General features: G+C 45.3%; 1 long non-coding RNA gene across 7 annotated transcripts in view; it reads left to right on the forward strand.

The window, feature by feature from the left end:
• The first annotated feature begins 8,079 nt into the window (after positions 1-8,079).
• Positions 8,080-25,917, forward strand: part of LOC120397644 — a 67,198-nt gene continuing 49,360 nt past the window's right edge. For all 7 annotated transcript variants that reach the window (XR_005593908.1, XR_005593910.1, XR_005593909.1 and 4 more), the window contains exon 1: positions 8,080-8,309. This is a non-coding gene — a long non-coding RNA (uncharacterized LOC120397644). The remainder of the gene's footprint in view (positions 8,310-25,917) is intronic.

Genomic DNA, 25,917 nt, shown 5'->3' on the forward strand with positions numbered 1-25,917 from the left:
TCCTGAGAGACGAACTGCGGTCCATTGTTGCTCACAAGTTGTTCTGGCAGACCAAAACGACTAAAGAGTCCTCATAGTTTTTGGATAGTACTCTCTGCAGTAGTGGACTGCATTATAGAGACTTCTGGCCATTTAGAATGGGCATCTACTCCCACCAAGAACATGCTTCCTTCAAGGGGGCCAGAGAAGTCAATGTGAATACGTTGCCACAGGTTTTCAGGCCAGTCACATGGGTGTAGGGGTGCCCACTGGGGTGCATTCCTCACACCCTGACCTGACATACAAGCTTTTGCCTTCTCTTCAATAGCACTGTCCAATCCAGGCCACCAAAAATAGCTTTGTGCAATTTCCTTCATGCGCACTATTCCACAGTGACTGGAATGTAGCTGTTCTAACATCTGTGATCTCAGTGGTGGTGGAATAATGACACGTCTCCCCCACAACAACCAACCACATTGGACCGATAACTCTGTCCTCTTGGACATGTAGGTAACAAGGTCGGGTGAGACCGGAGAGGTTTGTCGAGATTTTCCATGCATCGCCAGGTCCATAACTTGGGACAATACTGGGTCAACGTGAGTTGCCTTCTTTATCTGAGTAGCAGTGATGGGTGTATTCTCTACCTGTTCAAAGTAGAAGATTTCCTTTTGGGCACTATCTTGATGTTTGACCGGCAAAGGCAACCTTGAGAGGCCATCTGCATTGCCATGCAGAGTGGATTTCCGATATTTGATTTCATATGTGTGTGCTGAAAGTAACAATGCCCAACGTTGCATACGACTAGCAGCTAATGGGGGAATGCCTGTGTAGGGTCCAAAAATTGACATCAGAGGTCGATGGTCTGTGAGAAGAGTAAACTTTCGCCCAAACAGGTACTGATGAAACTTCCGAATTCCAAAAACAATTCCTAATGCCTCACGTTCGATTTGGGCGTAGTTAGTTTCTGCTTTGCTTAGAGTGCGTGAAGCAAAAGCAATAGGTCTCTCTTCTCCCGAAGGCATAATGTGTGACACGACTGCTCCCACTCCATAAGGGGAGGCATCGCAGGCCAACTGTAGGGGTAAGGATGGATCAAAGTGTGTTAGAACTTCAGAATTTAGCAATGCATCCTTAGCTTTGTTAAATACAACATCACAGGCTTCAGTCCACTTCCAGGCCTTGTTCTGCCCAAGGAGCTCATGAAGTGGTTTTAGCAGTGTGGCTAACTGTGAGATGAACTTTCCATAATAGTTCAGTAGTCCTAGAAACGAGCGCAGCTGGCTTACATTTCGAGGTGGGGGAGCCTCCACAATAGCTTTAACTTTTGCAGGGGCCTTATGAAGACCTGCAGAATCAATGATGTGTCCCAAATATTCAACAGAGGGCTTGAAGAATCCACACTTGTCTTTGCGAACTCGTAGGCCATACTCTTCCAGTCTTTGTAGGGTAGCCTCTAAATTCTTTAAGTGATCCTCTTCATTTCTTCCAGTGACCAGGATGTCATCCAGATAGCACTGAACTCCTGAGAAGCCATACAAGATCTGGTCCATAGCCCTCTGGAACAGGGCGGCAGCAGACGTTATTCCGAAGAGTAGGCGACAGTATCGATAAAGCCCCTTATGAGTCACAATAGTCAACAGCTCTTGGGACTTTTCATTGACGTGCATCTGTAAATACGCTTGACTCAGATCAATCTTACTGAACTTTTGTCCCCCAGCCAGGCCTGCGAAGAGGTCATCGATGCGGGGAAGCGGGTATTGCTCTGCACACAACACTGGGTTGACAGTGACTTTAAAATCACCGCAAATCCGGAGAGAGCCATCTTTCTACACTATTGGAATGATAGGAGTGGCCCATGAGCTATGGGTAACTGGTATTAGGACTCCATTGGCGACCAGGCGCTCCAGGTCTGCTTCAACTTTTGGCCTGATGGCATATGGCACAGTTCGGGCTTTCAGATATTTTGGTGGACTGTCAGGTTTAACGTTCAATGTCACAGTGATTCCCTTCATACTTCCCAAATCATCTCCAAAAACAGCAGCATGTTTCCTTAGTATAGGGGTTAGACTGGTTTCTTCTTTAGTCATCCGGTGCACTTCTGCCCAGTTCAGTTGAATCTTCCCAAGCCAAGACCTACCCATTAAGGCTGGGTAGTTACCCCTCACCACAAACAGTGGCAGTTTAGTAGCCTGTCCATTGAGCTCCACCTTAATATCAATAGTGCCCAACATGGGCACAGCTTCTCCCGTATACATCTTCAGAACAGTTTTTGTTGCCTTAAGTGGAAGATGCTGTAGCTTTTCTTTATACACCGTCTCGGAGACCAGCGAGACGGCTGCACCGGTGTCCAGTTCCATGCGTATAGGTTTGCCATCCAACAACGGGGTTACCCAGTATTCATGTGAGCCCACTGCCAAAGACAAAACATGCAGTGGCACTTCCTCTTGTGATGAGGTGTCACCTTGATCATCCTGGATCTGCTCTAGGGTATGCAGGGTTCCTCTTTTTGTTGGTCAGACCACAGGCCTCTTTTTCTTTTGTTTACAGACACACTCAATGTGTCCCTTTTTGCCACAGTGTTGACACACCAAGCCCTTACACCAGCATTCTGATGCCTGGTGACCCGGCTTACCACAGCGGTAACATTCTCGACTATTCACAGTTTTGTGGGTCGGTTCTTGTGACACTTTTTTCACCCTAGGGGATGCACCAATGTATTGCGCCTCCCTTGTAGCCAGTTCCATGGAGACAGCAATATCAACAGCCTTCTGTAATGTAAGATGAGCCTCTGTCAGTAGGCGCTTCCGTATAGCTTCACTGTAGAGGCCACACACTAACCTGTCACGCAGGACATCATTTAACATCTCTTTAAATTCACCGTGTTCTGCTAGCTTTTTTGAAATTGCTACAAATTGTACAACTGTTTCATCTTCCTTTTGGTCTCTTTTTGTGGAACCTATATCTTTCAGCAATTACCAGTGGTTTTGGGGAAAAATGGGACCCCAGGATTTCCACAATGTCACTGTAAGATTTAGTCTCAGGCTTAACAGGGTGTAGTAAGCTGCGTAGCAGGGAGTAGGTTTTAGCCCCTACAACACTTAAGAATATTGGCACCTTCTTCGCTTCTGTAATGTCATTTGCAATAACAAAACGCTCAGTATACACATGCCACTGCTCTATATTCTCATCAAAAGGTTCCAGTGGCCTGGTCAGAGTAGCCATGATTTTTGTTGTGGAAAAACAACATCGCTTGCCTCACAACCTAAGTCGTGCAGAACGCAATGCCATCCACAGCCTCAGAAACCACCCTGACATTATAATCAAAGAGGCTGATAAAGGAGGTGCTGTTGTCATCATGAACAGGTCTGACTACCAAAAGGAGGCCGCCAGACAACTCTCCAATACCAAATTTTACAGGCTACTTCCCTCAGATCCCACTGAGGAATACACTAAGAAACTGCACCATCTACTCAGGACACTCCCTACACTAACACCGGAACAAATCAACATACCCTTAGAACCCCGACCAGGGTAAGATCCACAAACCCGGAAATCCTGGACGCCCCATCATCTCTGGCATTGGAACTCTCACTGAAGGACTGTCTGGATATGTGGACTCTCTACTCAGACCCTATGTTACCAGCACTCCCAGCTATCTCCGTGACACCACTGATTTCCTGAGGAAACTACAATGCATTGGTGACCTTCCAGAAAACACCATCCTAGCCACCATGGATGTAGAGGCTCTCTACATAAACATCCCACACACTGATGGAATACAAGCTGTCAGGAACAGTATCCCTGATGATGCCACAGCACAACTGGTTGCTGAGCTCTGTGCCTTTATCCTCACACACAACTATTTCAAATGTAATGACAATATATATCTCCAGATCAGTGGCACCGCTATGGGCACCCGCATGGCCCCACAATATGCCAATATTTTTATGGCCGACCTGGAACAACGCTTCCTCAGCTCCCGTCCACTCACGCCCCTTCTCTACCTACGCTACATTGATGACATCTTCATCATCTGGACCCATGGGAAGGAGACTCTGAAAAAATTCCACCATGATTTCAACAGCTTCCACCCCTCCAGCAACCTCAGCCTGGACCTATCTACACGGGAGGTCCACTTCCTAGACACCACGGTGCAAATAAGTGGTGGTCACATTAACACCACCCTATACCGAAAACCTACCGACCGCTATGCCTACCTTCATGCCTCCAGCTTCCATCCTGGGCACACCACAAGATCCATTGTCTACAGCCAAGCACTGAGGTACAACCGTATCTGCTCTAACCCCGCAGACAGAGACCAACACCTAGAAAATCTCCACCAAGCATTCTCAAGACTACAGTACCCACACGAGGAAATAAGGAAACAGATCAGCAGAGCCAGATGTGTACCCAGAAGCCTCCTACTGCAAGACAAACCCAAGAAAGAAACCAACAGGACTCCACTGGCCATCACATACAGTCCCCAGCTCAAACCCCTCCAACGCATCATCAGGGATCTACAACCCATCCTGGACAATGATCCCACACTTTCACAGGCCTTGGGTGGCAGGCCAGTCCTCACCCACAGACAACCTGCCAACCTGAAGCATATTCTCACCAGCAACTGCACACCGCACCATAGCAACTCTAGCTCAGGAACCAACCCATGCAACAAACCTCGATGCCAACTCTGCCCACATATCTACACCAGCAACACCATCACAGGACCTAACCAGATCAGCCACACCATCACCGGTTCATTCACCTGCACATCCACCAATGTAATATATGCCATCATATGCCAGCAATGCCCCTCTGCTATGTACATCGGCCAAACTGGACAGTCTCTAAGGAAAAGGATAAATGGACACAAATCAGACATTAGGAATGGCAATATACAAAAACCTGTAGGAGAACACTTCAACCTCCCTGGCCACACAATAGCAGATTTTAAGATGGCCATCCTACAGCAAAAAAACTTTAGGACCAGACTTCAAAGAGAAACTGCTGAGCTTCAGTTCATCTGCAAATTTAACACCATCAGCTCAGGACTAAACAAAGACTGTGAATGGCTTGCCAATTACAGAACCAGTTTCTCCTCCCTTGGTTTTCACACCTCAGCTGCTGGAACAGGGCCTCATCCTCCCTAATTGATCTAACCTCGTTATCTCTAGCTTGCTTCTTGCTTGCTTATATATACACCTGCCCCTGGAAATTTCCACTGCTTGCATCCGAAGAAGTGGGTATTCACCCACGAAAGCTCATGCTGCAAAATGTCTGTTAGTCTATAAGGTGCCACAGGATTCTTTGCTGCTTCTACATTATTTTTAGTTTCACTTTCACAGTCAGTGCAAACAAGCAGTTTTTTGTTTGTTTGTTTGTTCTTTACCTTGACTTCTACTTCCTTCTGTTACTGGAGCAGCACCGGAATCCCATCCCTCATCGCCAGTGTTATATCCTTGGGGGCAGCCAGTTTAGGAAGAAATCACTTGAGGCCAGACAGCAGACAGCTAACAAAACTACCATTTTATTTACAGACACAGAGCTCACCCAACCGGCCGAAGCTGGCTGGGCTATCCCCTAATAATCTAACTCAGTTGCCATAGGAACAAAAACTATGACAATCAAATACAGAACAAAAGAGAAATTATAACAACAATGCCACCACGAAGCAGCAGAAGAGCACAGGCAAAGCATCAAGACAGTCAATGCTCAGATACATCAAGCTAAAAGACAAAACAAAAAACAGTGATAACAAGCAACAATGCAAACAAACCTCCAGTTCCTCAGTGGTCAACACCCCACTAAGCCCTGAGAAAACTGAGTGAACACACAAAGATTCACAAACCCAGAGAATGTGCTTTAGAGATTGTGGATAAAAAAAACAGACTGAAAGTTTACACTACAAAAATGTTTTCATGTGAAATGTTTGAGACTGTTGGTGAAATCTGGTCTTTCTTTAGAAACAGTGACAGATTTGTTAAAGCTCTTTGTGGATATTATCATTCTTTGAAGAGAGGGGTGATAGATGGTTTTGTCTTGGTAGTTGCAACACCGGATCTCCAGAGGACAAAAGGCATACATAAAACATTAAAAATATGTGTAAGTTTTTCAAGGGTTAACCTGTAGCCTAAACAAATATGACTAGGCATGGGTAGCAAGATTGCACAGACAAAGGGGTGTAAAAGGGGAATGTGCAGGGTTTGAGAGAGGGTTATGTTGGGGTAAGAACAGGGTTGCACAACAGTTGCTAGGGAAACAAAAGGAAGTTAACATTTGTGGAATAAACAGATTGCTGACAAAAAGTTATGGGCCAGGGTCATTGTAAAAAATGTTTTAAAAGGCTAAAAAGGTGATGGGGAGGGAAGAGGCTCTCAGACTGACATGTCTGAGAATGAGGATGGGGGATCTGGCCCTGGAGTGGAGTACTAAGGGTGGTGACTCTTACACAGTATGATTTAGAAAATTCCCTAGAAGGTTCTGTAGAGAGGCTCTCAGCCACTCCTGATGTGTCATGTGATAGTGATGGCCCGTTGGAGGATGACTTTTGATGATTCTGTAGAGGAACCCCCAAATAACCCTGAAAATGCAGATGTAAACCCCCAAACATCTATGTATAGGAAGTGAGTGAGAAGTTGGCATTGAGAATCACCTAGATTTAGGGGATTGTTGTATTGTGAAGAATTTTTGTTTTGTTAATCTGGAGCAAATAATTTCAAGCCAGCGGGTTGTAGAACCCATACACAGGGGGGGTCAAGCTAGTTCTTGATGACATTAATGATAGGCTATCCCCAGATGATTTTATTCAGTTACATTCAGGAACATGCCATTTAAACAACCCTTTGTTTTCAGTAGGAAGAAGAGGAAGTTACTCACCTTGTGGAGTAACAATGGTTCTTCGAGATGTGCCTCTCTATGGGTGCATCACCGTAAGTGTGTTTTGCATCTCTGCGCCTCTAATCGGAGATTTTTGGTAGCAGTGTCCGTTGAGCCCACACATGCGCTTTCCCTCCCTCATGGTCTGACTCAGTGCTACTAGCACTGCGTGGTGAACTCCCCCCCTCTCTCCTCCCTGCTCAGTTCCTTCTCTACCGCAGAGACCTATGGAGAATTCCAAAGCAGAGGGGAGAAGGGCAGGTTGTGGAGCACCCATGGGGGGACACATCTCGAAGAATCATCATTACTGCACAAGGTGAGTAACTTCTTCTTCTTCTTTGAGTAGTGTCCCTACGGGTGCTCCACTGTAGGTGACTCCCGAGCAGTATCCACCACCAGAGGCTGGGACTTCAGAGTGGAGTCTGTTACTATAGAGAATACTGTGGAGCCAAAGATGGCGTCGGAGGGCGAATCTCCAGTAATTGCATAATGTTCTGTAAAAGTGCGGGCAGAGGCCCAAGTTGCTCCTCTACAGATTTCTGAAATCCCTATCTCAGGAGTGTGACCGAGGTAGAAATTTACCTCATGGAGTGCATATGGACTCTGAAGGGAGGCAGCAGGTTGTGCCCTTGATAACAGAGATTAATGCAACCAGAGATCCATTTGGATAGTCTTTGAGCCAATATCACAGAGCCTTTGGATCTTTCTGTGAAAGAAAGGAAGATCTTAGGGGATTTCTTAGTCTTAGTCCTGTCCAAGTAGAATCATAGAATCATAGAATCTCAGGGTTGGAAGGGACCTCAGGAGGTCATCTAGTCCAACCCCCTGCTCAAAGCAGGACCAAACCCAACTAAATCATCCCAGCCAGGGCTTTGTCAAGCCTGACCTTAAAAACCACTAGAATGCTAGTGTCTTATTATCTATTATATGCAGAATCGTCTCCCAGTTGTCACAATGTGATTTTGGGGAAAAAACAAGGAAATGGATCTGTTGATTCATATGGAAAGTGCAGAGAAAATAAGGAAAAAAACTTAGGATATGGCCTTAGAGTTACCTTGTCTTTTAAAAAGACCATGAATGCTGGGTGTGCCATCAGGGCTGCTATTTCTCCTATGAGCCTAGCTGAAGTGATGGCAATTAGAAATGCTGCCTTCATGGACAGATGTAAGAGAAAGCAAGTTGCCATGGATACGCCTTTATGTCATCATCTGCCGTCATCTTTGGCAGACAACCGGTGTCCCTCAGGGTTCGCGTCCCATTGGACCCCCAGGCCTGGGTGGTGAGGATCTTCAGCTGGTCCACAACCTCACACAGGAGGGCTCGATCTTGGGTCGCCTGGCTCATTAATAATTGGTTGGTTTCCTGCTGTAACCTCATGGACTCCTGTTGTGCCATCGCCTGAGCCCGGGATGCCTCCTGCTGGGCCGCTGTGTAATTAACCTGTAAAGAGTCAGGTGAGGCCATTCAGTTAATGTGACCACCTGACTCTAATTAAGGCCCTGCTGATACTATAAAAAGGGCTCACTCCAGTCAGGCAGGGGAGTCAGGGAGCCAGAGGAGAGGAGAGGAAGTGTGGCTGAAGGGCTGGTTACTGAAGACACCCTCAAACCATCATTAAAGGAGCCCTAAGGTAAGGGTGAAGAAGGGAGAAGCAGGAGAGCTGTGGGGAAGTGGCCCATGGAAATGTAGCAACTCTGGCAGTGAAAGGTTGGCTGCCAACAACAGCTACCATTAGGGTCCCTGGGCTGGAACCCGGAGTAGAGGGCGGGCTCGGGTTCCCCCCAACCCACCACTAGAGGAACATCTCCTGGAAGGGGAAGTCAGGTCCCTATCAGGAGAGGAGGCTGAACAGAGACTGTGGGAGTTCTCTCACCAACCTCCTTGCAGGCCTATGATGAAAAGGGCTCAGTAGACTGTAACCCTGGCCCTAGAGAGAGAAGGGCTACATGGAGGGTCACAGTGAGCCACTGAGGCTAGCATAAACCGCCTAGAAGCGCAGGACCCACGGGAGCAAGATCAGAGCTCTGCCACACAGAGTTTATGTTATACTGTGGGCTCACTTGGTACCGCAGAGGAGTGTCATACGTTGTCAATACCGATGGTTAAGAAGGTGCAGAGCACTCCCTAGATGGGAGTTTTGCCACACCTGGTACCAAACGTTTTCTCTGTGCTGTTCTTTTAGAGATGGTACGGTAATTGTCTTTCTCCTTAGGGGGTGGTACTGTTGCCTCAGAGCCTGAGCCCCTGGCTTCCCTAGGTGGTGCGGCAGAGATTTTGGCGGAGGCTCCCTTCTGGGTACCATGCTTCAGGGCTGCTGGCGCAGTCAGTACTGAGCAATGGGGAACCCCTCTGGCTGGCCAATGACTAGGAGCCCTTTTTTTTACAAACAGGGGGAGTCTGCTGGTTTTTTTTCACAAGTTTATCCCCTTTGAAGTTAAAGGCTCCAGGGATGATCCGGGGTCAGCCCTGGAGTCCCCTGGAGACTGAAGTGCCTTCTCCATAAGGAGGAGTTTTAACTTCAGCTCCCAGTTTCTGCAAGACTGTCGCTTTAGCTGTGACAGAGGAAGCACTTCTATGGGACTCTCCCAGGCACCAGACACAATGAGAGTGTCTGGCCCTAACAAGACTTGACTCCTTGCAGGAGAGACACCTCTTGGAGCGGGGCATGCCACTGGGCGGGGGCTATCATCCTCTAGCTGTGAGGAACACAGAAGAAAGGTCTTCTTTCCTCATCTTCTTTTCCTCTTTTTTTAAAATTGAAAATACTTTGTGTCTTCTAAATGTTGGGGTTGGGAGGCAGGAAATGTAAACTGAAGTTTGTTCGTTCATTCTTTCTTTCTTTAATATGGACAGAGTAAAAAGGAAACACTAACTATTAAGAAGAAAAAAAGAAACAAAAAACACTATTATTAGCGGTAAATATGCCCAATGGTCTGTGATGGGATGTTAGATGGGGTGGGATCTGAGTTACTACAGAGAATTCTTTCCTGGGTGCTGGCTGGTGAGTGTTGCCCACATGCTCAGGGTTTAACTGAATGTCATATTTGGGGTCGAGAAGGAATTTTCCTCCAGGGCAGATTGGCAGAGGCCCTGGCGGTTTTTTGCCTTCCTCTGCAGCGTGGGGCATGGGTCACTTGCTGGAGGATTCTCTGCACCTTGAGGTCTTTAAACCACAATTTGAGGACTTCAATAACTCAGACAGAGGTTAGGGGTTTGTTACAGGAGTGGGTGGGTGAGATTCTGTGGCCTGCACTGTGCAGGAGGTCAGACTAGATGATCATAATGGTCCCTTCTGACCTTAAAGTCTATGATTCTAACTACTACTTATGCTAATGATGCAGCTAGGGAAGGGAGGACTGCTTGCTCCCTTGGAGGTCAAAGGCCTGTTGAGGAGGAACTGAATGAGGGTTCGCCCACACTGTAGTAGCCTCAAGGCAGACCATGAGGGAGGGAGAGTGCACTCTGAAGTCCCAGCCTCCGGTGGTGGATACTGCTCAGGAGTCACCTACAGTGGAGCACCCGTAGGGTGCTCAAAGAAGAAGAAGTTACTCACTTTGTGCAGTAATGATGATTCTTCGAGATGTGTCCCCCCGTAGGTGCTCCACAACCTGCCCTTCTCCCCTCTACTTTGGAATTCTCCATAGGGCTCTGCGGTAGAGAAGGAACTGAGCGGGGAGGAGAGAGGAGGAGTTCTCCAACACAGTGCTAGTAGCACTGAGGCAGACCACGAGGAAGGGAGAGTACACTTGTGGGCTCAACCAACACTGCTCCCAAACATCTCTGATTAGAGGCATAGGGGTGCACATAGAACTATAGTAACTCCTCGCTGCAATGATGATTGTGGAGCTTGGTTAAGGTGGTGGAAGAGGGTGGGATATTTCCCAGGGAATGCCTTACTGCTAAATGATGAACTAGCACTCAGCTGACACATTGCTCAAGGGTTAACATATTGCTGTTAATGTAGCCTCACACTCTACAAGGCAGCATGAATGGAGAAAGGAGACACAGCATGGCAGAGAGAGACACAGACACACACTGTGTGCATGTGTGTGAGTGAGAGAGAGACAGACAAAGAGAGGGAGAGACAGACACATACACCATGTGTGTGAAATGCGCATTGCCCCTTTAAGTACATTGACTCCACTCTAAGTACACTGACTTTTTAAATAGATCAGCAAGCTGAGACAGCAGCTTCTGCCAGCAAGCTCCCTCCAGCCTGAGACCTGTCGTGTCCCGTTCCCCCTGACCCCCACTCTTTGGAGATGGAATACAGGAGAAGGGGGACACCCTGACATTAGCACCCCTGTTCTCCCCTGCTCTGCACAGCAAGCAGGAGGCTCCTGAGAGCAGCGTCAAGGCAGATGGCAGGAGCAGCACAAAACAGTGTGGGGAGGGACAGCTGAACTGCCCACCAAGGAACTTAGGGGAGCTGATGGGGGGGGGGCTGCCAGTCCACCATAGTTCCAAGCCCCCACCAGCTAGCTCCAATGGGCTGCTCTTTCTGCAAGAAGTGGACAAAGCAGGCGGCTGCCAAACAACATTGAGGGGGCTCTTACCCTTCTTCATTCCCCGATCCTTCCTACCAGCCAAAAGTCTTTCCCCAGAGATGGAGGAGGCAGAGGTCATAGTGGCAGCGGAGTCCCTGGAGTCCCTACCTGTGCCTGTCACAGCTGGGGCCTCAATGGCAGAGATGGTGGGTGACCTGGCAGCGGTGGTCGAGACAGCCATCATAGAGGTGGATGGGGGACAGGCTGGGGGAGGACAACAGGAGGACCCAGGGAGGTCCCACCCTCAAAAACACCTGCCATGCAGGAGGAGGGACAGGAACAACCACTGGGGAGATGATGTGGAAAAAGCTGAAGTACTCAAATGATTTTTTTGCCTCTGTCTTCACAGACGAGGTCAGCTCCCAGACTGCTGCACTAGGCAACACACTATGGGGAGGAGGTGGGCAACCCTCAGTGGTAAAAGAACAGGTTAAGGACTATTTAGAAAAGCTGGACATACACAAGTCCATGAGTCCAGATCTAATGTATCCAAGGGTGCTGAGGGAATTGGCTGATGTGATTGCAGAGCCATTATCTTTGAAAATTCATGGCGATCGCGGGTGGTCCCAGACAATTGCAAAAAGGCAAATATAGTGCCCATATTTAAAAAAGGGAAGAAAGAGAACCTGAGGAACCACAGACCGGTCAGCCTCACTTCAGTCCCTGGCAAAATCATGAAGCAGGTCCTCAAGAAATCCATTTTGAAGCACCTGGAGGAGAGGGAGTTGATCAGGAATAGTCAACATGGATTCACCAAGGGCAAGTCATGCCTGACCAACCTGATTGCCTTCCATGATGAGATAACTGGCTCTGTGGATATGGGGAAAGCCGTGGATGTGATATATCCCGACTTTAGCAAAGCTTTTGATACGGTCTCCTACTGTATTCTTGCCAGCAAGTTAAAGAAGTATGGAGTGGATGAATGGACTATAAGGTGGAAAGAAAGCTGGCTAGATTGTCAGGCTCAATGGGTAGTGATCAACGGCTTGATGTCTAGTTGACAGCTGGTATCAAGCAGAGTGCCCCAGGGGTCGGTCCTGGTGCCAGTTTTGTTCAACATCTTCATTAATGATCTGGATGATGGGATGAATTGCACCCTCAGCAAGTTCGCAGATGACACTAAGCTGGTGGAGAGAGAGATACGCTGGAGGGTAGGGATAGGGTCCAGAGTGACCTAGACAAATTAGAGGATTGGGCCAAAAGAAACCTGATGAGGTTCAACAAGGACAAGTGCAGAGTCCTGCACTTAGGACGGAAGAATCCCATGCACTGCTACAGGGTGGGGACCGACTGGCTAAGCAGCAGTTCTGCAGAAAACGACCTGGGGATTACAGTGGATGAGAAACTGGATATGAGTCAACTGTGTGTGCTTGTTGCCAAGAAGGCTAACAGCATATTGGGCTGTATTAGTAGGAGCATTGCCAGCAGATGGAGGGAAGTGATTATTCCCCTCTATTCGGCACTGGTGAGGCCACACCTGGATTACTGTGTTCAGTTTTGGTCCCCCCCACTACTGAAGGGCTGTGGACAAATTGGAGAGAGTCCAGCAGAGGGCAATGAAAATGATTAGGGGTTGGGGCACATGACTTACTAGGAGAGGCTGAGGTAACTGGGCTTATTTAGTCTGCAGAAGAGAAGAGTGAGGGGGGATTTGGTAGCAGCCTGCAACTACCTGAGGGGGGTTCCAAAGATGATGGAGCTCAGCTATTCTCAGTGGTGGCAAATGACAGAACAAGAAGCAATGGTCTCAAGCTGCAGTGGGGGAGGTCTAGGTTGGATATTAGGAAAAACTATTTCACTAGGAGGGTGGTGAAGCACTGGAATGGGTTACCTAGGGAGGTGGTGGAATCTCCTTCCTTAGAGGTTTTTAAGGCCTGGCTTGAGAAAGCCCTGGCTGGGATAATTTAGTTGGTGTTGGTCCTGCTTTGAGCAGGGGTTGGACTAGATGACCTCCTGAGGTCTCTTCCATCTAATATTCTGATTCTATGAAACAAAAGGGGAGAGGGGAAAGGGAAAGGAGGCCACTTCTCCTCCCCACTAGGCTGGAAACAGAAGTGGGGTGGGGCAACAGAGAAGTACACAGGAAACCAAGGGACACAACCTCCAGCACAAAATAGTAGAACTGGCTCCTCTGGTTGCACTGGGGGTGAAAAGCAGTGAGGGAGACAACTAAAGGGGAAGGGAATCACAAGCTCTAGAGAAAGGGGCACAGGTGGACTAGCAAACAGGGCCAAAAGGGTGGGGCGAACAGCAGGGATAGGAAAGAAGGGAGGGGTGGGGTAAGCACAGGCTGGGGCATCAATAACAGGGAGGGCTCAAAGAAAACCAAACTATGAGACTAGGGGTGGAGCTAGCAACAAAACTAGCGCCTTGAGATTAGGGCAGGGCAAACAAACTAACAAAGGAACTACAAAGAAAGAAGCCCCTAGGGAACCAGGCCGGGCAAAAGGGAACAAACAGAGCAGCCAAAAGGGAGTGGACGGGGCAGGCAGCATGGGGAAAGGAGGCAAACTGCTGCAAAGGGGGGGCCGGTGGGCGAGACGAGGAAGGAAGCCCACCAACCAAATGCAGCCGGGGAGGGAGGACAAAACTAAGAGTAGGAAGAAGAAAAGTGCGCCCACGAGTGCTCAGACAGCAAACATTGCTTGCTGCTGCAAAACCCCAGGTGATTAGAGGGAGGAGGCAAGCAGCTGGGCCACAGAGTGGAAAATGGCCTCTAGCAATGTTTGTGGTGGGGGAGGGGGCAGCAACAGTAGTGGTAGCTAAAGGAGGGAGAGATGGACTGGGGGGGAAAGGCTCTGCACCAGTCCCCCGCCTCCTCCACACCACCACCAACAGCTACCACCTGCAACCCAAACACTGCTCGAGTACAGGTTGTGACCCAGTACTGGGTCACAGAATGTGAGGCACTGGGTCGCCTTGCTGATTCAAATTACAATGATCGTTGCCACGCGCAGCAGGGAACTGGAGAGGAGAGAGGTAGGGTGTGGGTGGGAACTGGGGAGGGGAGCAAGTTGGGGCTTCTAGGGCTGCTGCAGGCCTCTCCCCTGGCCCCAGAGCTTGTTGCTGCCGGCAGGGAGAAAGAGACCCTTCCCCTGGAACTCTGTGCTCCCTGTTGGCAGGGGGAGAGAGGGCACCTTCCCCCGGAACTAGCAGGGATAGGGCTGGGAGAATGCTCGGGCCAGCCCTGGGGCACCCTGCCTGCACCCCAAACTCCTCATCCCTGGCCCCACCCCAGAGCCCACATCCCCAGCCAGAGCCCTCACCCCCCCGCATCCCAACCCTCTGCCCCAGCCCTGAGTTCCCTCCTGCACCCTGAACCCCTCATTCCCAGTTCCACCTTAGAGCCCTCACCCCCAGCCAGAGCTCTCACCCTTGCACCCCACCCTCTGCCCTACCCTGGGACATCTCCCACACTCCGAACTCCTCAGCCCCACCCCATTAATTTTATGTGCACCAATACGGAGGTGATTTGTCACACATCACCTCCATATTGGTGTAAATAAGATTAATTCCACACATGAGTGGGGAAAATTAGAGGGAACACTGATTACAACACCATTAGAATAACATTACAATTATACATGCATAACAGTGTGTTTCCGGTATTTGCACAGAGTTGCATCTTACAGTTACTATGTGTTACACACTACACATGTGGACAATGCAGTTTGAATATAATCCCCTAAATTGCTTTTCCGATCCACCCACTGCTGTGTGGAGACTAAGATTTTTGCATGATTTCTGATAACCCCCCCAAAAGCTGGAAAACATGAATCATTTTGTAATAAGAAAAAGAAGTTCGGAAACACAGCCCTCAAATCCATCAACATCTGTGAAGGAAAGTGTAAGTACGCTATGCACAACAGAAAATTCTAGCAGTAAAAACGAACAGGCTGCTTCCAACTCATCTGAACAGCCAACTAAAAAGAAAAAAATCATGGTCGAGGCAGTACAGTGTTGAGTTCTTGAAATATGGCTTATTCAATTGTGCTATAGCAAACCAAGAACCAAAGCCCCAATATGTTATTTGCACTGAACTGCTTGCAAACAAGAGTTTAAAGCCATTAAAGTTGAGGAGACATTTAGAAACAAAACATACAGAACTTGTGGATAAACCGTTGGTCTATTTTCAAAGGAAGCAATGGGAGGTCATGTTCTCAGCTGGTCAACCACCTTGAATGATAAAGCACAACTGGCATCGTATTTGAATATCATGTGGCAAAAGCAAAAATGACCCATACAGTTGCTGAAAAAGTTATTCTTCCAGCATCTGTGGATATGGGGTGGACAGTTTTGGATGAGAAAGTCCTCTGAAAAATTGAAAAGTATTCCTCTCAGTGATAACAAAGTAGCTCGGCGAATACTGCAGAGAATTTGGAAGCTCAAATTGTAGTGCGCTTACAGTCAGTCAGGGATTTTGCTATAGAACTTGATGAAAGTACTGATATTTCAGATTGCGCAATGCTGCTAGTTTATGGTACATATGGCAAGATGATTTTAAGGACGATTTGCTGTATTGTTTGACTCTCCCAACGAATACAGCAGGGGCACAGATATTTGCTGCACTGAATGACTGCGTAGTTGGAAAATACAAACTGGAATGGAATAACAAGTGACGATGCAGTAAATCTGACCATAAAGAACAGTGTAGTTGTGAAAAAAATCTGAGGGGCAGCTGGCAATGACATTGTTTGGAACCACTGTTCCATTCACCGCAAACCTTTGGCGTCCAGGGATATTCCTCCTGATTTTATGGCAGTACTGAAGGAAGCAGTCAAAAGCGTAAACTTCATTAAAGGGCACTTAACAGTAGGCTTTTTGAAGCACTATGCTTAGACATGGGAGCAGAACGCATGTATTTACCGTTTCACATTGAAGTAAAGTGTCTGAGTGCTTACCAGGGTATATTAACTCAGGAACGAGACTCGTGGTTTTTTGGTGGTGAAACGGTCTAGCTTGGCAACTTTGTTTGATGATGACAGTTAATAAAGTTGTCATAGCTTGCTGACATTTTCTCGATTTTAAATGAACTAAACATGAAGTTAGGAGGACGATCCAATGATTTGTTTCAACATTATGAAGAGATACAAGTAATTCAAAAGTCACTGGCCCTGTGGCAAGCAGGTCTGAACAGTAATTGACCCAGCTACTACATATTCCCAACACTGTTACAACAGATTGAGGAGAAAAACACCAGTGAGAAAAAAGTGAATGAAATGAAAACTATCATAGAGTTACATCTCGCTGCTCTTTCTGACACTTTTAGTTGCTATTTCAATAAACAAGTTTGAATATTTGAATGAAAAACACTGGGTGAAAGATCTTTTTGCTTTTGAAAACCCTGAGGCAACAATGGAGCTAAATCTGATGCCTGAATAAAAGAATGAACTGCTGCATCTCACCTGTGATAACACTCTGAAAACACGGCACAAGTCAATAAACTTGTCATCATTTTGGATCAGTGTTTCCAAAGAATATCCACTGCTACGTAAAATAAGTGTGCTCTTGATACTGCCATTCACAACAACCTACATGTGTGAAGTGGGATTTTCAACTATGACATAATTAAAAACCAAAGAAAGAAACCAACTGAACAATGGACCTGATATGCGGGTAGCCCTTTCATCCTGTGATCCTGACTGGAATGAGATCATGAGGAACAAACAGGCTCACCAGTCACATTAAGTGAAACTCAACCTGATCACTTTTATAGTGTTTTGTTTAAAAACAATGGCTTTCTATAGTGTTAGTTCTGTAAAGTGGGTTAAGCTGGAATGTATTGCAATATTATGATTTTATGAAAACTCTAGTCAAAAGATATAATTATGTTGGATCACGGGCATCAACAATTTTCTCCAACTGGGTCACGAGAAAAAAAGTTTGAAAACCACTGATCTAAGACATTCCCAGCTATAGAACAGATAAGTGGGGCATTCTTTGCAACAGCCAACAGAGGCGGTACCTCAATTTATATGCTTTTCTTAATGCTGGTCTATGTGGGGGCTATTTGAAACAAGTTTAGTTTGAATTTGATACACTATTCAGATCCACAGTGAACAAAAGCCATGTTGATTAAAAAGCCATGTTAATTATCAGGTGGATAGTGTTTTCTCTTTCTCCCAGGTTTCCTCTTGGTCTTTCACTTATGGCTGGCCCTGCATGTCAAAGCCCTTCTTTTTAAAGAGTTTTGGGCACCCTGTGCATCACACCTCTTTCCCTTGAATCTCCTTTTAATATACATTAGATCTTGCCCATCCTGTAAGGCCAGGTGGGTAACCACCTGCCTTATCCAGAGACGCTCAGGAGACGTGGCCTACTACATTTTTGGCTATGTTTTGTGTGTGTTTTTATGTGGGGTTTAATCATAGAATCATAGAATTCAAGGTCAGAAGGGACCATTATGATCATCTAGTCTGACCTCCTGCTAGATGCAGGCCACATAAGCCGATCCACCCACTCCTTTAGCAAGCGACCCCTGCCCCATGCTTCGGAGGAAGGCGAAAAACCTCCAGGGCCACTGCCAATCTTCCCTGGAGGAAAATTCCTTCCCGACCCCAAATATGGCGGTCAGCTGAACCCCGAGCATGCGGGCAAGACTCTCCAGCCATACCCTCTGGAAACAGGTTATATCATATCGTTGACTCATTGTACTATTTACCAGTGTGGCACTTAATTGACCTATTGACTAAGCCCGTTATCCTATCATACCATCTCCTCCATAAACTTATCTAGCTTAATCTTAGTCATGGAGGTCCTTCGCCCCCACTGTTTCCTTCGGCAGGCTGTTCCAGAATTGCACTCCTCTGATGGTTAGAAACCTTCGTCTAATTTCAAGCCTGAATTTCCTGACTGACAATTTATATCCGTTTGTCCTCGTGTCCACATTAGCACTGAGCTGAAATAATTCCTTTCCTTCCCTGGTATTTATCCCTCTGATATATTTAAAGAGTGCAATCATATCTCCTCTTATCCTTCTTTTGGTTAAGGAAAACAAACCGAGCTCCTCAAGTCTCCTTTCATACGACAGGCCTTCCATTCCTCGGATCATTCTAGTGGCCCTTCTTTGTACCCGTTCCAGTTTGAATTCATCCTTCTTAAACATGGGAGACCAAAACTGCACACAATACTCCAAATGAGGTCTCACCAACGCCTTATATAACGGGACTAGCACCTCCTTATCCCTACTAGAAATACCTCGCCTAATGCATCCCAAGACCGCATTAGCTTTTTAACGCCACATCACATTGCCTACTCATAGTCATCCTACGATCAACCAGGACTCCTAGGTCCTTCTCCTCCTCCGTTACTTCCAACTGGTGCGTCCCCAGCTTATAACTAAAATTCTTGTTAGTCATCCCTAAATGCATAACCTTACACTTCTCACTATTGAATTTCATCCTGTTACTAATACTCCAGTTTACAAGGTCATCCAAATCTCCCTGGAGGATATCCCGATCCTTTTCCGAATTGGCAATACCCCCCAACTTGGTGTCATCCGCAAACTTTATCAGCCCACTCCTACTCTTGGTTCCCAGGTCAGCAATAAATAGATTAAATAAAATCGGACCCAAAACCGAACCTTGAGGAACTCCACTGGTAACCCCCCTCCAACCTGACAGTTCCCCCTTCAATACTACCCTCTGAAGTCTCCCCTTTAACCAGCTCCTTATCCACCTCTGGATTTTCATTTCGATCCCCATCTTTTCCAATTTAACCAGTAATTCTTCATGCGGTACCGTATCAAACGCCTTACTGAAATCCAGATATATTAGATCCACCGCATTTCCCTTGTCTAAAAAATCTGTTACTTTCTCAAAGAAGGAGATCAGGTTGGTTTGGCACGATCTACCTTTTGTAAATCCATGCTGTAATCTATCCCAGTTGCCATCGGCCTCATTGAACCACTCTCTCTTTTAAGATTTTTTCCATGACTTTGCATACTACAGATGTTAAACTAACAGGCCTGTAGTTACCCGGGTCACTTTTTTTCCCCTTCTTGAATATAGGAACTACATTAGCTAATCTCCAGTCAAACGGTACAACCCCCGAATTTAGAGACTTATTAAAAATTATCGCTAACGGGCTAGCAATATCACTCGCCAATTCCCTTAATATTCTAGGATGAAGATTATCCGGGCCCCCCGATTTACTTCCGTTAAGTTGTTCAAGTTTGGCTTCTACCTCAGATACCGTAATGTCTACGGTAATGTCATATCTTCATTCCCATCGGTCCCTCTATCACTATTCCTTAGCCCTTCATTAGCCTCATTAAAGACCGAGGCAAAATATTCGTTCAGATATTGTGCCATTCCAAGATTATCCCTAATCTCCACTCCATTTAAATTTTTAAGCGGTCCCACTTCTTCTTTCTTGGTTTTCTTCCTATTTATATGGCTAAAAAACCGTTTGCTATTGGTTTTAATCCCCTTCGCTAGGTCCATCTCCACCCGTCGCTTTGCCTTTCTCACTGCTTCCCTACACCCTCTGACCTCAATAAGGTAGGTTTCTTTGCTGATCCCTCCCATTTTCCACTCCTGGTACGCTTTCTGTTTTTTCTTAATGACCCCTCTAAGACGCTTGCTCATCCAGCTCGGTCTAAAACTGCTACCTACGAGCCGTTTTCCCCTTCTCGGGATACATGCCTCTGACAACTCCTGCAACTTCAACCTGAAGTAACCCCAGGCGTCATCTGCCTTTAGATCCCTAAATATGTTAGTCCAGTCCACTTCCCTAACTAGTCGCCTTAATTTAGTAAAGTTAGCCCTTTTGAAATCGTAAACCCTAGTCTCAGATGCACTATTGATTATCCTCCCATTTATTTTGAAACGAATTAGCTCATGATCACTCGAGCCAAGGTTGTCCCCTACAACAATTTCCTCAACAAGGTCCTCGTTACTCACCAAAATCAAATCTAAAATGGCATCCCCCCTCGTCGGTTCAGCAACCACTTGATGAAGGAATTCATTAGCTATCACATCTAGGAAAAGCTGAGCCCTATTATTATTACTAGCATTTGTTTCCCAATCTATATCCGGGAAGTTAAAGTCCCCCATGATCAAGCAGTTCCTATTAGTATTTACCTCCTTAAAAACATTAAAGAGCTCTCTATCTGTCTCCAAGCTAGATCCCGCGGTCTATAGCACACCCCAATCACTATCCCGGGTGAGGCTCTGGTAGTTTTTTTCCCCAATGTGACCATTGCCCAGACAGACTCTGTATTATCCATTGCATTGCTAGTTATCTCATTACATTTCACCTCATTATTGATATACAATGCTACTCCCCCACCTTTACCTTTGCATCGGTCTTTCCTAAACAGCACATACCCTTCCATACCTGTACTCCAGTCATGGCTACCGTTCCACCATGTTTCGGTTATTCCTACGATATCCGGTTTCAATTCTCGGACCAGGAGCTCCAGTTCCTCCATTTTGTTACCTAAGCTTCTTGCATTGGTGAACAAACATCCTAATTTTTCCTGTTGGGCTCCTCTCACTCTTTTCACCCAACTCGGTAGGGACACAGTACTTCCAGTATGACTTGTAGATCTAGTATCCGTCCCCCCCCCCTCTTCCTTACACCTAACCGTCCCCCTCTGGCTATATCTGTTATCTTGTTGTTCTCACTCCCAATGTATACATTTGGCGTGGAGAGCACCAGGACCTCTCCCAACCGTCTCCCCCCAGTGTCTAGTTTAAAGCTCTTTTAATCAGATGAGCCAGCCTCCCTCCTAGAAGTCTACTTCCTTCCTTACTCAGGTGGAGCCCATCCCGTGAGAACAGTTGTCTGTCCCCAAAAGCCTCCCAGTGCCCATACATCCCAAAGCCCTCCTTGTAACACCACTCCCTCAGCCAACTATTAATCATCACGATCCTGTCACCCCTTTGGCGCCCTTCCCTAGGGACAGGTAGGATCCCACTGAAGATCACCTGAGCCTCAATTTCCTTGAGCGTCTTACCCAACCTAACATAGTCTCCCTTGATCCTTTCTAGCGAGAATCTAGCAGTGTCATTCGTTCCCACATGAAGGATGACCAAAGGGTTCTTACCTGCTCCTCTTAGGATCCTTTTCAATCTCAGGTCCACATCTTTTGCTGCCTCCTTCTTAAATGAGTTACAGAACATTCCCTCCATGATATCCAGGAAGGGCCTATCCAGCCCAGGCTTTGTGAAGTTTCTGTAGATGGTTGGGTCCCTGTAATTTTTCAGGTCCACATAGCATTTTGTTTTTTAAAAACTCTTCTCTCTCCAGGAGTAGGTGCAGCTTGATGATCACTTTGCCAAAAGCATAATGAGATGTCTGTTCAGGTCTGTCTTTATTTCAATGGTGATAGTATTGATGTGATGTTTACTGGCTGTGATATAATGCTGTTTATCATACATGGTGGTGACAAACTCTCTGATCCTTCCTCAGATGAGGACGCAGCGTAACAAAGTCCCTCATAAACTGGTGATCTACACTGTCTGTGTATAGATACAAGAAGTTGAAACTCCCTATAATCTCTCTTGAGAAGGGGCTTTTTTTTGACACTGCAGTTGGGGGCCAAATCCAATATATTAGCTAGCTCCCTGCCTATAGAAAAGCATAAGCAACATTAGAGGATTTAAGCCTAACTTTTGTACCCGCAGGGTCATACTTTATGACCACCTCTGGTAGTTCCCCTGGATGATTAGCCACAGTATTATTCATATAATCCAGTAATTTGGGTATAGACAAGTAATAGCCTCATCACAGGTTGAAACTCCATTTTTTCTCTCCAAAGGCAATTTCAGAAGGGGTAGCTTCATTGACACTGCTCCAGCTGTGGGGGTATTGTATTTCCATTATCCTCTGAAGCTTCTACATGATCCAAGGGCTTAACTTGATGTACTGCAAAGTTCAAGCTACTGTTTTGAAGAAAAATCTCAGAGCTGGAATTGCTACACAAAGCAATTCATTTTTTCTTCTCTTTACAGAAATAATTGTTTTCTTTTACAACTAAATGTCAGAGTTGAAAATGTGTTCCACCCAACAAATTTATCAGGCCACTCCAACCATTTCACCAGTAGCCACTTCTGTCCTCACCCTTTCTTTCTCTGCTAGGACTTTTTCAATTCTGTGAATCCTATCCTGTTGGGGGTTAACTTTTTGTAATTCTTCAGCGTAAAAAAAATCCAGTAACTGTCTCACCTCCATAATCTTTTAATTGGCATACAGTTCACTGGCCCTTGGTTAAGACTTCATCCACTACGAATATTTCAGTGATAAATGTTTGTTCATAGCCTTTTTCAAAAGCTCCTTTTGTTTTTAAATACAGTGGCCTTCTCTAAACGAGGAAGGAAACTGATTTATTTTAAAACCTTCTCCATAAACCATTGTCCATACTTTCAGATAAAGGTCTGATACAATCAAAGTTTTCAAAGAACTATATATGACTCTTTATAAACTCTGGTAACACATCATCAATGTAGTGAAAGGTATTGTTGGTTGTAATATATATCCCAGTCTTAGATTTTAAAGTTTTGTTAAACCACTCCACAACCCCTACTTTGACTTCATTAGTAACAAACTGGTGGACATGTTACTTTAACAATTTGCTTAAAGGTTTGTTTAAAAATTCAAGGTACACAATTGTCCCTGAAAATAGTTATAAAGACCTTGGATATTTCACCACCCATCCTGTCTTTTAGGCTCAAGCATATTTACATAGAATGTATATCGCTGTTAAGATGTACTTCACAGCACTGTTGTGTTTGGAGAGCTGCTACATATCCACTTAAAACCACTGCCTGCAATTATGCATCACATCTGAAGTAACAGTCTTAATTCTTTAAAAACATACTTGTACTGGTTTGTGTAATGTGTAAGCATCTTGCTCTGAAATCCAACCTGTTATCTGTCTTCTATTCAAAGAATTACTATGTTTGTTGGCTGCTTGAAAAAGAAGATTCATGCCTCTGAAGCTGCCGACTTCCCTGGAGATGTAATATTTTCTTTAACAGAGTCTCCTGTGTACACATGGCTGTTGGTTGCAAAGTCTTTTACTAACACTAGTATGGAGGGGTCACAATCAAATTTAAACAAAAATCTTTTAATCACATGATTTAACACATTTTTACAGCCACCGCTGTGGAAAATGGACATTGTGAACCCACCCCATCCAAGGGTCCAAGCTGGCTCATTCTTCCATTTTGTTCTTATCCAGGGTCGCCTCTTGATCTCTTTCGGAGGCATAAAACAAACAAACAAAAACGCCACCACACACATAGCCAATGCAAGATAATATGCCAACTGAGAGTGAATCTGTTCCAGACTGTCCTAGGGGCTTCTCAAAGGCCTCTAGAAAGGTGATGGCAAACTGTTCACAGATTTTTTCAAAAAAGAAATAGCTTTAAGTCCTATTTTAGATTTACAAAAACCTGGGTCATTTCCTACCCCATTACAACCCCCCCAACTTCCACTTGTATAGTTATTTACCAGAGCAACATCATCTTCATTCATTTGTCCAATGGTGACTCCAAGGAGGCTTGGTTGCTTTCCTCCACAGGTTCAGATGGTGGGCGGGCATCACACTCAGTCTGACTCTCAATAGCATGGGTCTCGCTTGTCAGGTTCCAGTGTACCCAGCCAACAGTGGCCACTCCCTTCTCCTCAAAACTGTTGCTAATGTAGCACTTTTTAGCTCTAAGGGTGCTAAATAGCTCACAACTAATCTCCTAGTTTTCACAGGGGTGATAAAGGCTGCCATGTTTCTTCTCAGCATTTCCATGATTTCTGAATACACACCCTTGAAACAAGATAGCTCCTTGCTGCGTGGAACAGGCTTCCAGGGGTAATGCTGCTGACCAGCCAATTATTAAACTCCAGAGAGCGGAGTATCTGGCCTAGCTACTTGTGTGATACCTATTCTGATTGGTTCACATTTCCCTTCCAGAATGTCCTATGGGGCTGGAATCTGCTTGGATTGGTATAGAGCGGTGGGAGGAGTTCTTAGAGGGAGCACACCACTTCTAGACAGATCATCCCACCCTGAAACTTGCCCTGACAGACCTCTTCAAAACCAGGAGTGACCATACAGGGCTGGAACAGACACCAATTTGTAGAGGGTAGCAAGTGGGGGGAGGGGAGGGATTGGCAGTCTTAGTGGAGTCATATACCACCCCTTCCTTCCCGCCACGTGCCAATCTCTGCCCCAGAAGCAATACCCCAAGGGAGAGGGTCTTATGAAATGAGGAGGAAGGGGCAATTTACATTATTACTGACAAGCCCTAATAGAGGAGCTCCTATCCAGCAGGCAGGACACATCTGCATAAGCATTCAAATACAGAGGGGGAAAAAAAAAAAAAGTCTTGCAATATGTAAACTTACTATAAAGGAGAGGTGCTTCTCCTTTACAGTTATGTCAAAGCAAGCTTCCTATAACTTTGGCTTGGAAAATTGGTTTGGTGTGAAAATTACCAGATTTACTCTTTGGGCAAAAAGGAGAAAGTTTTCACAAAGACTGCAGAGTATCTGAAAATCAGATAAAAATCAGTGTTTTGTATAAATTGCTTTATTTATAACAAAAATTTGAATTAAAACTTTTAATTTAAAAAGTAATCCTTTTACAGGTAAATTTGAATTTATGGCAAGCTGGGGTTAAGCCCTAAACACAGTATAATCTATTCATTTAAATAAATACAAAGAGATACTGAATCAATGAGACCTCTTCACAAACTTTAAGTAATGAGTTAAAAATGGGATTTTTATACACAAATCCGGGGAAAAACAGCTAACTTAAGGTCAAGCTTTATTAATATGGTATATTTTGTCATGTACTGCACAAAATACATACATCATTTTCACTCTTTACAATGGAGTTAATGCTAATATTCTGTTTCAAATGTCAGTACTTTCAGCTCTGATGTACAGAAACACTTTGTTTCATCTGTTGTATGTATCCAGTACATTTTTTTTAGTTAATAAAACTTTTAAAATGCCGTCTGTTCAATTTAATTGAATTTCAGTTTCCATCCAAATGCAGCTTGATACAAATCACAAGTAAAAAGTTAATTATCTAGTAAATTTAACAATAAAAATGAAGAAATCAAGAATCTGAACAAATGTATGTTAAATGTATAGTTAATGTATCCTCCTGGTTAACAAAAGTGGTGTCAAATCTAGTGTAAAAACTGCATTTAGTTTTAAATTAAATCAGCAATGAAAAACGCTTAGGAAAATAACTACAAAATACAAATGGAAAACATGATTAAAACTGATTTATATCAAGATTTTCTACTTGCTGATTTTAACTGATAATTAAACCAATCCATCCATCCACCCTGGTTGGAGGCGATTATAAAAAGAAAAAAAACACACACACACACACAACAAAAACAAATAAAACAAAACACGCTTCTCTATAGTTCAAAACATATTGACCTCCCAGCTTGTAACTTCAAACAAAAACTCCTTGCTTTCAAAGTTGTGATGATATATGCATTTCTGTACTTTAACTCATTTGTGTGGGCAGCTTAATTGTTCATTTCCTTAC

Source organism: Mauremys reevesii, linkage group 2 (assembly GCF_016161935.1).
Source record: "Mauremys reevesii isolate NIE-2019 linkage group 2, ASM1616193v1, whole genome shotgun sequence".
In the NCBI taxonomy this organism is placed as follows: domain Eukaryota; kingdom Metazoa; phylum Chordata; order Testudines; family Geoemydidae; genus Mauremys; species Mauremys reevesii.